This window comes from Lonchura striata, chromosome 1 (assembly GCF_050655825.1).
Source record: "Lonchura striata isolate lonStrDom1 chromosome 1, ASM5065582v1, whole genome shotgun sequence".
Classification (NCBI taxonomy): Eukaryota; Metazoa; Chordata; class Aves; order Passeriformes; family Estrildidae; genus Lonchura; species Lonchura striata.
Genome location: NC_140703.1, coordinates 104,384,179 through 104,396,426, shown reverse-complemented (window position 1 = coordinate 104,396,426; position 12,248 = coordinate 104,384,179). Strand labels below are relative to the sequence as shown.

Here is a 12,248-nt window from a genome sequence, read left to right as displayed (position 1 = left end):
GGCAACCCAGAGCAGCCCTGAAGTCCAGGATTCAAAGAAGCTTAGGAAAAGGTCACCAAGCTGATCCCTCCAGCTTGTCTCCACTTCCTGCAGCCATCCCTGGAGTTGAGGGCTGAGACTGCTTCTGAATGACCCCAGGAGCAAAAATCACATGCCACTTTCTGTCACAGGGATCAGTTTCTTTCCCCTTTGCTGCCTTGTGCTTTGTCTTTAAGCAAGGGCTGAAGAGAACTGTGCCCACCCTCCACAAACACCCTTGGTGGAATGGTAGGGTTCCTGCTTATTACTGGGGGCCTCTACCATTTACAGTTATTGCTTTTTTATACCCATTTCATCTCACCTAAAAGAGCTTAAAGCACTTGAGAACTATAAAAAGTCTCTAACTATGCAATTAGAAATAAATTTTTATTCTTAGTAGCAATTCCACCCACACCTGGAAAATGCCTTTTTCTTCCATACAAGCCTATATCTTACTCCTGAAAGAATTTCTTTAATACCTGTTTAACTAGAGTATCAAAATATTGCAATTAAGGTAAGAAACAGATCATATGCAAGTTTAACATCAACTTTTTTTCTACTTTAGAAAAGCAAGAACACACACAAAAATCTGCAACCAAGTTTCACTCCTACATAAGCTAAAATTTTGCTATTCTCTTAGTTAAACCAATACAGTGATTATCCCTGAACTGAAAGGCACAGTTACAGCAAGGAGGAGATGTATTGCTTCTACGTGTTTATTCTCTGAACTTTGCATATATATGCACTGCCATACTGTAAGTATAGCTAAGTTATGTGATCTTCTAACCAACCAAACTAAACTTCAGCTGAAACTCTGTTAGGTTATCTTCTAATTGTGGATTATTTTCTAAAACATTAATGACACACACGTTAATAAAGCAAAAAAAAGAAGTTGTGTTAATTTACATTTCCTGAAGATATGGTCAAATACTGGTCATTAGTAGTTTAAGGGAGAAAAATGGCAGAGTATCATCCACAAGAAAAAGGAGAGATTTAAAAGAGAAATACATAGAACAACTTAATAACTAATATCAGATCTTCATGGTCACTCTTTCCAGCTCTGTCTCATGCACAAAAATGAAAAATGGCAAAAGCGACCTTTGTCATACAGCTGGAACTAGGCTAAAATTCTAAACAAAGAGAAACAAGAGCTCCAAAACTAGAAGGAAAAAAAAAAATAAGGGAGGAAGATAAGAGCAGCAAGAACAAACCACACAAATCAAGGAGCAGGTTCTTCTGCATTTTCAATCCAAGTACAATTTCAAAACCTAAATTTAAGACTAGCAAGACCTACACCACACTGTAGCTGAGAGGCATTGCTTACTTATTCCAGAAATTCTGACCTTCATAACCTTCACATGGCCTCTACAAAAAAAAAAAAATTAAGTTGTATCTGCACAGATCCTACCATAATGTCATAAGGAATAATTGCTGAAAACGTTTAAATTAAACCCACTGAATCAGAAAGCACTGACTGGTAACAACACTGCAAAATGTAAAAATTTTACCCATCCCATCCCAGACATTGCTGGGACAAATCAGACATGAGACAACATATATAAAAGACAAATATCTGTGGACTTTTTTTGTTTTCAAAAGCAGTGCTTATGATACTTTATTTTTCCTTTTGTTTTTTCTTTTAACCTCAGTATTACCACCTTCTTTTTAAACATTTGTCTTAGTATCTCAAAGAAGTGGGGAATGGGAAAAGCTAATTACACTAGTACTTTTCTTACTCCTTGTTTTCTTGTCACCCACATTGATTAAGTCTCAACTCAAAAAGTGAAGAACTGAGACAGACAATCTGCCAATTTACCCTACTGCTCCCGTGCCCCACAAATAAAAAATGTTCATGCAGTTCTCCAGTACTATAACTGTGGGATAAATATTCTGCAGAAAACATTTCTATTTTTGCATCTATATGATCTGGTTTACAAGTCCAACCTGTCAAATTAACTATTGCATTTACCTGTCAAACATTTCTCTCAGGATACTTGCAGGCTATAATCTTAAAACTTTCCATCATTATTACCACTACTACAGCTATTAATATTATTCATGGTTTTGCCTGGTATTCCAGACAGCTGATGCACTGCACTCTTCTTGGGAGTCTTAAGTTCCTGTCAACTCTATACTTCACTTCATAATAAAATTATGCTAGTTCAGAAAAATAAATATATACATAGAAATAGTTAATGGATTAAAAAAGGGAGAAATGCAAAAATATATGCATTAAATCTTTCACCAACATTTCAGCAGTTTTAGTAATCCTTACATCACAGTACCCAAGAGATGGCGTGGACTCCTTTCATTATATTTTCTTGTTCAGCAGAATGCCTTAGTTGCTAATGTATATGTAGTCATCCTGATTTATTTTTTCCTATAGGGTAAGGCAAATTCCTATGTAGAACTGATATAGAAGCAGACTACATGATTTTCAGGAACAAACCCCAAAAGTCACAATTGTTAGATAACATATTAACCTAAAAATGTCCTTTGTAAATTCATATGATAGTAGCATTGCCTAAAAAGGCAGGCTGTGTGATCGACTCAACTGAAGCAACCTGTGAAGAACAAGAGCTTGACATGAAATCATTAATTCTCTGGGTAGCTTTTATGATGCTTGTAGTGGAGCTCCTTCACTTATTTCTTCATTCATTTTCCTCTGCAGTCCAACTGAATTCACAGGAAGCTAATATACATATGTATGTTTATGTATGTGGATATTGTACCATTTTTTTCAATATGTTGCAAATAAAAATGTAGGTAATTTAACTATTTTAAAAGTGGTAGTAAAATTACCTGGAAAATGCATGAGAAATCCCACTCATCTTCCATGTCTAGTTTTAAGAGGGCTAGATTTTACATACTGGTTAAAAATATGTCTGAAAGAATTATTGTCACCATTATTATTCAAGTCATGTAAAATATTCTAATCTATGCAATTCCAGTTTTCTATTTGTAACAAAAATAATGAATTACATGATTGCTTAAAAGAGGGTTCAGACTCTCATAAATTGCTAAACCTTTGGTATAAAACCCTCTTGAGCAATGTAGCCATTGGCTGGAATTAAGCCAAACAATCCTTCACATCTCTTTGCTTCTCAAATTGATTAAAACTGTAACTGAATAGTTTAATAGCAGTATAAGTAAAATGAAAGATCTGTTGGTCTTGCTACTTAGCAACAATAAAAAATAATTAACTTGAAATGCCCAGATCATAACTTCCAGCCCCTTCAGTCTCAGTAATGCAAAATAAATTGTTCTGGCTTCAAGGTGCCTGTTCGAGTGTCCCTAGGTCTAGGGAATTTATGTCATTGGCTCTAGAAGGGCTCATTTGATTTGAATTTGCCCAATTCAGCAAAAGCAAGAGAGCCACAAGACTGGGTTTTGCTGGAGTCATCACTGAAGGTTTTCACAAAAGTTCTCAACAATAATGATGACAAAGTCTAAATATTGGCCAATATATGAAGGTGGCAGAAGTTTTATAACCTTTAGTGTACTTTCATTCATTATTATCCTTTATCACTTCTCAGACAAAGAGACTGGTACATAGTTTCCAAACAGGTACAAGGATAAGACAAGTTGAGTTCATTTAGCCTTTCAGTAATTAGAAAATACATGGAAAATATATCTAATATGGCAGGAATAAACAATGACAGCTTTGAAACAGTAGACTAGAAGGATATCCTAGAATGGTCAGGGCTTGAAGGGACCTTAAAGATCATCTAGTTCCTATACCACTGCCATGAGCAGGGATGCCACCCTCTAGACCAGGGTGCTCAGGGCCCCATCCAGCCTGGCCTTGAACACTACCAGGGATGGGGCACCACAAGTCCTCTGGACAACTTGTTCCAGTGCCTCACCACCCTCACACCAAAGAATTTCGTCCCAATATCTAATCTAAAACTGCCCTCTTTCAGTTTAAAGCCATTCCTCATTATCCTGTTACTACATACCCTTGTGAAAAGTCCCTCTCCAGCTCTTTTGTAGCCCCCTTTAGGCACTGGAAGGCTGCTTATAAGGTGTCCCTGGAGCATTCTCTTTTCCAGGCTGAACAACTCACTTGGCCTGTTTTCATAGCAGAGGCACCCTCTGATCATCTTTGTGGTGTCCTCTGGAGTCGTTCCAACAGATCCACATCCTTCTTACATGGGGCCCCAGAGCTGGATGCAGCCCTGCAGGTGGGGTATCTCAAGAATGGAGCAGGGTGGGGTAATCGCCTCCCTTGACCTGCTTTTGAAGCAGCCCAGGATATGGCTGGCTATGACAAAACTCTGTGTTCTGTAGAGCATGATGATTAGAAAACTGAGGGATAGCATGGAATCCTGCTTAGACTCTGATTTACAGGTATGTCTGGGTAATTACTGGAATAACAGAATACAAACTGGCAGATATACAGCTCCGTTCAACCTCCTCCTCCAACCCTCTTTTAAAAGTAAGGAGCAAAAAAACCTTAAATCCCCCAAAAGTAACAGTCTCCTCTGGCAACAGGCTAAGAAATAAGAGCACGACACAGTCAGTCATTTCCTGATGTGCTTTACCACATCTTATATTTTAAGAGGTCTAGCAAGTCGTTGGATACAAAAGGTACGGGCCTTAGACACTGAAAATTATAAATGCTGGGAACAGAGACGGGGGGGAAAGGAAATATCTTTCTTCTGCCTCTTTCCTAACTAAAATGCAATAGCAAGCTCCTCTAAGCTATACAACACCCAGTGCTTGTGCAGGTAACCCTTGGCTGCTGCTACACATAATTAAATTTCAAAATTACACAGACACTGTTAATCTACACTGTATTTCTAAGTAACCGTCCCAAAATATGCTATTTCAGTGATTCAGTTTCCACTGGGCTGCTCAAAAATTCTCCCATTATGGCTGTTTCAACTGCGACAGTCCCAGGGAGCTCTATCCTCAACTCTCCCCTTTTCTGCAACCTCTTCCCTATTGCTCAGCAGCCTCCTAAAATCATGCTGCTTTAATTATCATCTCTGTATGGATGAGTCACAGATCTCTCAGCCCTTCTGTTCACATTCACAGATCAGAATCTCCTTCTGGATATTTGCCACCAGCCCTAACACAGGATGCTGAAGAGCTGAAATCACGTTTCTTCCCAAACGCTCCCTGTTCCCCCTTTCTTTCCCTATCTCTGTCAACAGTTCCACCACCTTATGTCCCACAAGCTCACAACCTGGGTGCCATTTTCAACTCCTCTTCTCTTCCCACACAAATCCTGTCGGTTTCATCCCTACTGCTGTTCAGAAATATTTGCTTTCTTTCTCAATTATGCTACAGTTATTCAATTCCTGCAATTTCTTCCCACTGGGTCTATAACATCCTCGTTCTATTATAATTAATTCCCTTCCCCTCCACACTAAAGCCAGAACTCATCTGAACCTGCAGGACCCACTCTTTCCTTGCCCGTTGGGGATGTGCATAAGAACTGAGAGAGGTGGGAGAAATCAGAATGGTGAGCAGGCACCACAGTAAAAGGAGAAGGAAAAAATCTCTATTGGGAAAATACAATTCAAGCTACTAAATAAATGCTATAAAAAAGGACATTGCTTATGCAACCTACCTGCTTCTAGAAGTCTAGAGCCTTTCCCTGAAAATGCAATAAACCTGCAGTACTCTAAGTTCATAACCCTTGTGTACAAACTAATAGCAATTACCCAGCCTACTGAGTACAAAGAATTGCTTTAATTTTATTTAAACAATCTGTGTGGAGTGGCACCTATCACCATAGTAACAGAATACTTCATGTAGAAATTTAATACAACTTACATAAATCACCCACAGACCAAGCAACTACTGGGGAAAATTGCTTGCTGGATTAAGAGAGATGCAATAGGTACACTAAGCTCTTTTATTATATCTTTCTGAAGTAATTTTCTATTTCCAGTTATATCTCCCTTCTGCAAAAGACATGTTGCTTCATGTTGCTTTCCTTAGGGATCTGGTCACATATTAATTTTTACTTTGCATGTACAGAGTTACACCTCTTCATTTTTTCTAAATGAGCCAGCACACCATTCAGTCAGAAACCACAGCCAGTATTTCAGCACCAACTAAAATCACTGATACTTGCTCATATATCCTTCAGAATCCAAGCGCTTACATGGTCCAAGTCAAATTTCAGCTGCTCAGATGATTTCTCTACTTGGTGACATTCTCAGAGGAAAAAAAAATCCACTGAAACTATCAACAGATGAGAGATAGGAACTGAGGAAGAAATTGTCTATCCAAAGGAAAAAAAAACAAAGTCAAAACACTTCCCACACCTCTAAATAAGCTTAAAACATTCAAAACTATTTTATTATTGGCATGCAAAATAAAGCTTGTAGCACAATGTATTGAGCAATTCTTAAATTTTCAATGTCACTTACAAGACAATTTAGAGGTAAATAACTTTTTAATTTTTTCAGTTCTGCTTTTCCTCTAGTAGTGTCATGGCAAATAATCCTGGTTCTAAAAATACAACTGCAGCAAAAATATTTCTTGTTTTATATTTGTCTAGGTGATTATTTTGCCAATAGAAAAAAATTAATTAACTGAACTGGAAAAAAAAGTACTAATATTTAGGTAGACCACATTCCAGGCTGGGCTACAACTTCAATGTTTCATATTGGATTATCTCAAATGTATGTATTTGTAATGGATTTAAGCAAACACACACATACATATTCCTGAAATAAATATAGACACTACACTAATTTATGATTAAGGCACTTACTTGCTACTTAGCAACACATGGTTTCTGTAACTCCCTGTACTCAACTGGAATCTTGCTTCACTGTACCTGGTTACAGAGACTGCCCTGCCTCTGGGAAGGGAGATCAGTTTCCAAAGTAATAAAAAAGCAGTCTCAGGCTTCACATCTACTGATATGACCACCACAATACATCATATTTATCATAAAAGTTACCATGCATAAAGAATTACACAGTAAGAATGGCATATCCTCTGTGTGCCTCATTCAGATGGAGACTGTGATGCCATTCAGTGTGCACAGACACACTGCCCACATCAGTCTAACAAAAAAAAAGCTTTTGTTTAAAGGAAACATGAGATACAAAACTGTATTTTCTCTCCTGTCTACACTTTATCTCAGTTTTCACCAACTTTCTGAAGCTTTCTGCATGTGGTTCCATGAGTGGGTTCCATAGTCCCTGACTCCTCCACTGTCACCTTGACTCACTCAAGCTCGATTTCTTAGAAAAATTTAACAGCTGCATTGGTTTACCAACAAGAAAACCCCATACCTCTTTACAGCACCTATCTCAATGACAACTAATGAGTCATCAAATTAGTTCTAGTAGAGGTTCATCCCAATAGACTATTACTGACTTTTGAATCTTGCAGTTATTCCATGCCTAATTCCATTTCTAAAAGCACTTCAAAACTTACATCAAAAGAGAATATATACACAAGTAAGCAATTTCAAGGGGGAAAAAAACTGTATAATCAAAAAGCAGAAACAAACTACCAGAATCAGAAAAAGGCATCGATGCTAAGTACCTTGGGCACTTTTTACATTACAATAAATTACATCTGAAATTTTCCATAAAAGTGTGCTTTAAGAAAAATAAGCTACTTTCCTGTGAAAAAAAACATAGCTAAGGAGCATACATTTATACATATTTTGATATAGCTCCTTGTGAACAAACAACAGTTTCATGCTTCCCACAATCCTTTAGTTTTGATTTTTGACTATATATACATTATATGCAATACACATTAACTTTTACAATTGAAGAGAATAACTGCACAGATCAGTAGTATCCTGAAACACCACTACTGAGAGCTGCTTTGAAACCTATAGAACAGAAAATCTTGCATAAGAGCAGCACTTGAAGGATATAAGGTAAGTGAATTCCAGCCAGCATTACTTACAATGAGGTATAATACTCTTATATGAAGACCCTTTTGATTTCATATATATAGGCAGATATTGCCTGTGAACTGTTTTTGAGGTGAGCTATTTAGTTACTACTTTCCTCCACAACTAGCTAGCTACCTATTTGTACACTTACCCCTTACTTGAATACCTATCAAAAAACGGGGTGTTTGCATAAACAGTGTGTTATGCACATAAATAAAAAACTTCAAGAATGTGGCCTCTTTGTCATTCAGTATTTTTATCTAAAAGAGGGGGGAAGGAAGTGATTATTACCACAGCAGGCTTACAAAGTTTTTTCTGCAAACATTTGGCAATAAAGTTGGAGTGGAATGAATCATGCTAAAAATGTAAATAAAAAACCTGAAAATTGAATATGCAACTGTCTCCAGCAAACATATGTTGCTTTGAAAATCCCAACAATCTGGAGGCGCAAAGCAGCTTTAATAACGATCCAATCACAGCTTCACACCACTAAACTATTAAAATAGATACCTGAGGTAATTAGCAATTTGGTATGATCTGAAATTTTAAAATTTTAAGCTATATTTAGTGAGTCCTTAAAGTCCTTAATAATTAGGACTTAAAAACAAAAGTGAGGAATTGTGACAGAAAAGATGAGAGATAATTTGTAAGACTGGTACTCAGGATACTAATTATTCTTCTCTATTCATGAATTTGACACTGTCCTTAACTAATGAATAGAACCACTTTATATCACTGCATTTGGATTCTGAGTCAGAGCAGGGGAGCTAGAAAGGTAAATTTCCATTTTATCTTTTTAACTGGAAAACAAGCCTCTACTTACATTTCTCAGTGAAACAACATTTGAAACATTTCTTTTGAGTTTACAGCTGTGTGATTACAAAACCCACAATGCCATAGAAAATAGTGCATTTCTCAAGAAATAATCTGTGATCCTTTTCAATATCTTTCATCTGAAAACCAGCCATGGCTAAAACCCCAACAGAAGTATCCCCTGGGATGGGAAGTGCATCCATTGGGCAAGGGATATATGGATGCTTTCTTTTTTATATCTCAAATACCTTTAAATGGGAAAAAAGTTCCAAACCTCTCAGTTAAACCAGTGCACTTCTGTGGGCTCTATAACACAGCTTTCAGCTCAAAATCACATGTGTCCATGAAGTCCAGACAGTGCATTTGTGCAGGATTACATTGGTCTCTTTGCTATCTTCCATCCTGGCTGCTACCTCTAAAATTGCATCACTCAGGTTCTCACCCTGTGTCATCCAAAATCTGAGGTTACCTCCAGAGTTGCAGTGAGACAGGTAATGTCAGAAGTGTTCTCTGTGGCAACAATGCAAGACAGATCCAACAATGCAAGCCTGCTCTCCATCTCCACCCCGCTTACACAGCATTGCTTCCACCACAGCTCTTCAAAGAGGTCTTTAGGCAGAGAATTAAATGCAGTGAAGCTTTTCTAAAGGAGTATTTACAGGCCTATAGCTATGCTTCTACTGCAGCATACTCCTGAGTAAATCCCACAAGACACTAAAGCTGCAAGAAAAATGTCAGTGGTTTTAAAATTAAATACACACCACAAATCATTGTGAAAGCTGATTAAGGAAAGTAAAAAATATGTGATGAGGGCAACTAATGATCACTATTAAAGAGCAGTAAAAGAAATAGTGTGTTCAGCAGCAAAGTTTTCTTTAACTGTCTTGTAACTTACAAAGTCAATAAAAAATTACTTTTCAGATATTCCCAAGATTTCCAGGGCTTCCATTTTAAAGAAAAAGCTTCTTTAGTGAAACCTTAATGAATTCCTGAGAAATAAGAGCATTGAAAATGAAAATAAAAAATACAGATTGCCAAAGAAAGCAAGAAATCTTCTGTTCCCTATTATCAGTGTAGCTACTGCTACCTTTCTAAACCAAAATGAGCACACTCAAAAGAACCAGTTCTTGGCACCCTCTGAAGCTGAATAACCCAACTACCTAAGTCAACAGCAAGACTTCAATGAACACCATCAAGACATGCTCTCATGTTCTTCCTCATACGCATCTGTGACTGGAATAATTCTGTTGACACAAATCTAAATCCATTAATGAACCAAATGGGAACAAAGCACAACCCAAAACAATCTCACACACACACAACCTGTTCACCCATAGTTCTTTAACATCTATCCTCTACCATCAAGAAACAACAGGCCTTTTTTATGCGTAGCAGAAGAAACAGAAAGAACAGATAATGCTCAGCCTTCAATTCCTACTGAGAGGCAGATATGTGTAGGAGAGAGAGTGCAAGGAAATGGTAGCAAAAATAATACTCTCGTGGATTTGTTTGTTTTTTAAATTCTTTCTTTTTCCCCTCCAGTTTTTCTGCAAGGAAAGAGTTTATTATGAAAATGAACAAGAATGCAAGCCCTGAATTAGAGAAGCCATCAGCAAGGAAGACAGTATTCAAAGTCAAAACTTGCAGAAGATGTTGTGAAACAATATCTGAAAATCCTAAGGGGGAGGAAAAAAATCCTAAGCCAAAATAAAGCAGCTGCACAGAAACAGATGATCAGTGCAGCCTACAGTGATAACTTGCAGTGCTCTGAGGGACCTGATCTCACTGGCAAATATCCACTGCACACTGGCCTGTCAGGCCTTGGGCAATGTGCAACACACATAGAAAACCTGAGAGTTAAAACAAAGCATGTGTCTTCTCACATTTTGTACCAAAATCTGTCTCCAACTCCCAACTTGTCTAATTATTTATAAGTTCAAACATAGACACTCAATAGGTTTTTCTTAGACATCATCCTGATACAATACTGTCCTTTTGCTTCATTATCTGTTTAGCTCTGATAATGAGAGGGACACCCAATATAATTTAATTCTATAAAGAAACACAGTATTACAATTAGCTTCAAAATATGAAAAACAATTAAAGGAAGCCACCTTAGGTTTAGTGCTTTTTATTCTTCATCTTGACTAAAGAACTGGGGGTTTTTGTTTTGGTTAATAAGTCTAAACATCGGCTGTAACTTAAACAACACAAAAATATCCTGATGGAACTCAGCTACTGAAATTCTATTTTTAAATTTTACAAAACTATTTAAAAAGTTAAAAGTTATTTTAAAAATGTATAGACTGTGTACCTTTCATAAACCTTTAATCATTATAAGAAATTGTTCACTACTGTTAAAAAGAAAAATTTCATCCTTGCCTTTTGTAGATTTTTTACAAAAAAACCTAAGCTAGTAAGGTACTATAAAATACTTTGCATAAAAAAGAAAACAAGATTCTGAAACAGAAAAAAACGCCTGAGGAGGTTGAAAGATTTAATTTACAGCCATAAGGAAGCACAATGAAGATTCTCAGTGTGTTCAGTGAGCATAATAAAAAACAGCAGCCAAAAAATTTTGAAATGCTACATTGGAATGCATTTAAGTACAGCTCAAACTACATGTGTTTGAGACTACTAATGGAATTTTTAATTATTGTTCTTCTGAGTACAGCCCAATTCAATTTCAGTACATGCTTAAATTTAGGCACATAAATGCTCCTTTTGACTTCAAAGTATGGATTCATGAACTGCTTTCTGATTGCAGAATTATGTTGGTTTTGGAGAAGGTAAGAATGCTGTTCTTCAAAGGTATTAAATAGTAACATTTATTCTCATTCACACTGAAAAATATGCCTAGAGAAATACCAACCTACACCATGGTGAATTAGCAGTATCATGGATAGGGATTAATTTTTCAGATGAATTGATACTGACCTAATTCCTGGGAAATACTGCTGTGGTTGCTACTTTACCCACATTCTCATTAATAGGGGACACATGAAAATTGATCAGGTGGCTCTTTCCCTCGCCTAAAAACTATCTAAAGACAATGATGCACAGCTACTGTGGAAAATGACCAGTCTGGACAGCTGGGTCAGGAGTTTAGTTTTTCTTAGTTTGGTGTGATTCTTGTGAAAACCAGAAAGTCTCCTCAGTGCTCCTACTACCTAGCCCACACTCTCCCTTTTTCTCCACTCTACCTTCTCAAGCACAAAGAATTCCTCAAACTTCTGCTTGGCAGCAAACAGAGTTTACAGTTCAGCAGAACAGCAGACAGACACAGAGACAGACCAAAGCCTCACATGGAAGGGTGGGGAAGGTTCTCAGGTTTGCACTCCCCATGAAGCTCATTAAGCAAGTTACTTCTCAGTAACTACTTCTGGATTTTTTGAAAGCAGGATACACAAAAATATAATCAAAATATTCTAACCACCTCATGGCAACATGTTTCAACAGGTGTCTAGATGATACAAACTTTAGGAAAGAAAGAATTACTGAAGTTCAATATAAACAGATCTTTTGAACCAGACAG

At 37.1% G+C, this 12,248-nt stretch overlaps 1 protein-coding gene across 8 annotated transcripts in view; it reads right to left on the bottom strand.

Annotated features, from left to right (window-relative positions):
- The window catches only part of CNKSR2 (connector enhancer of kinase suppressor of Ras 2), a 206,079-nt gene that overhangs the window by 134,916 nt on the left and 58,915 nt on the right, over window positions 1–12,248 (bottom strand). The gene's annotated exons all lie outside the window — the stretch shown is intronic.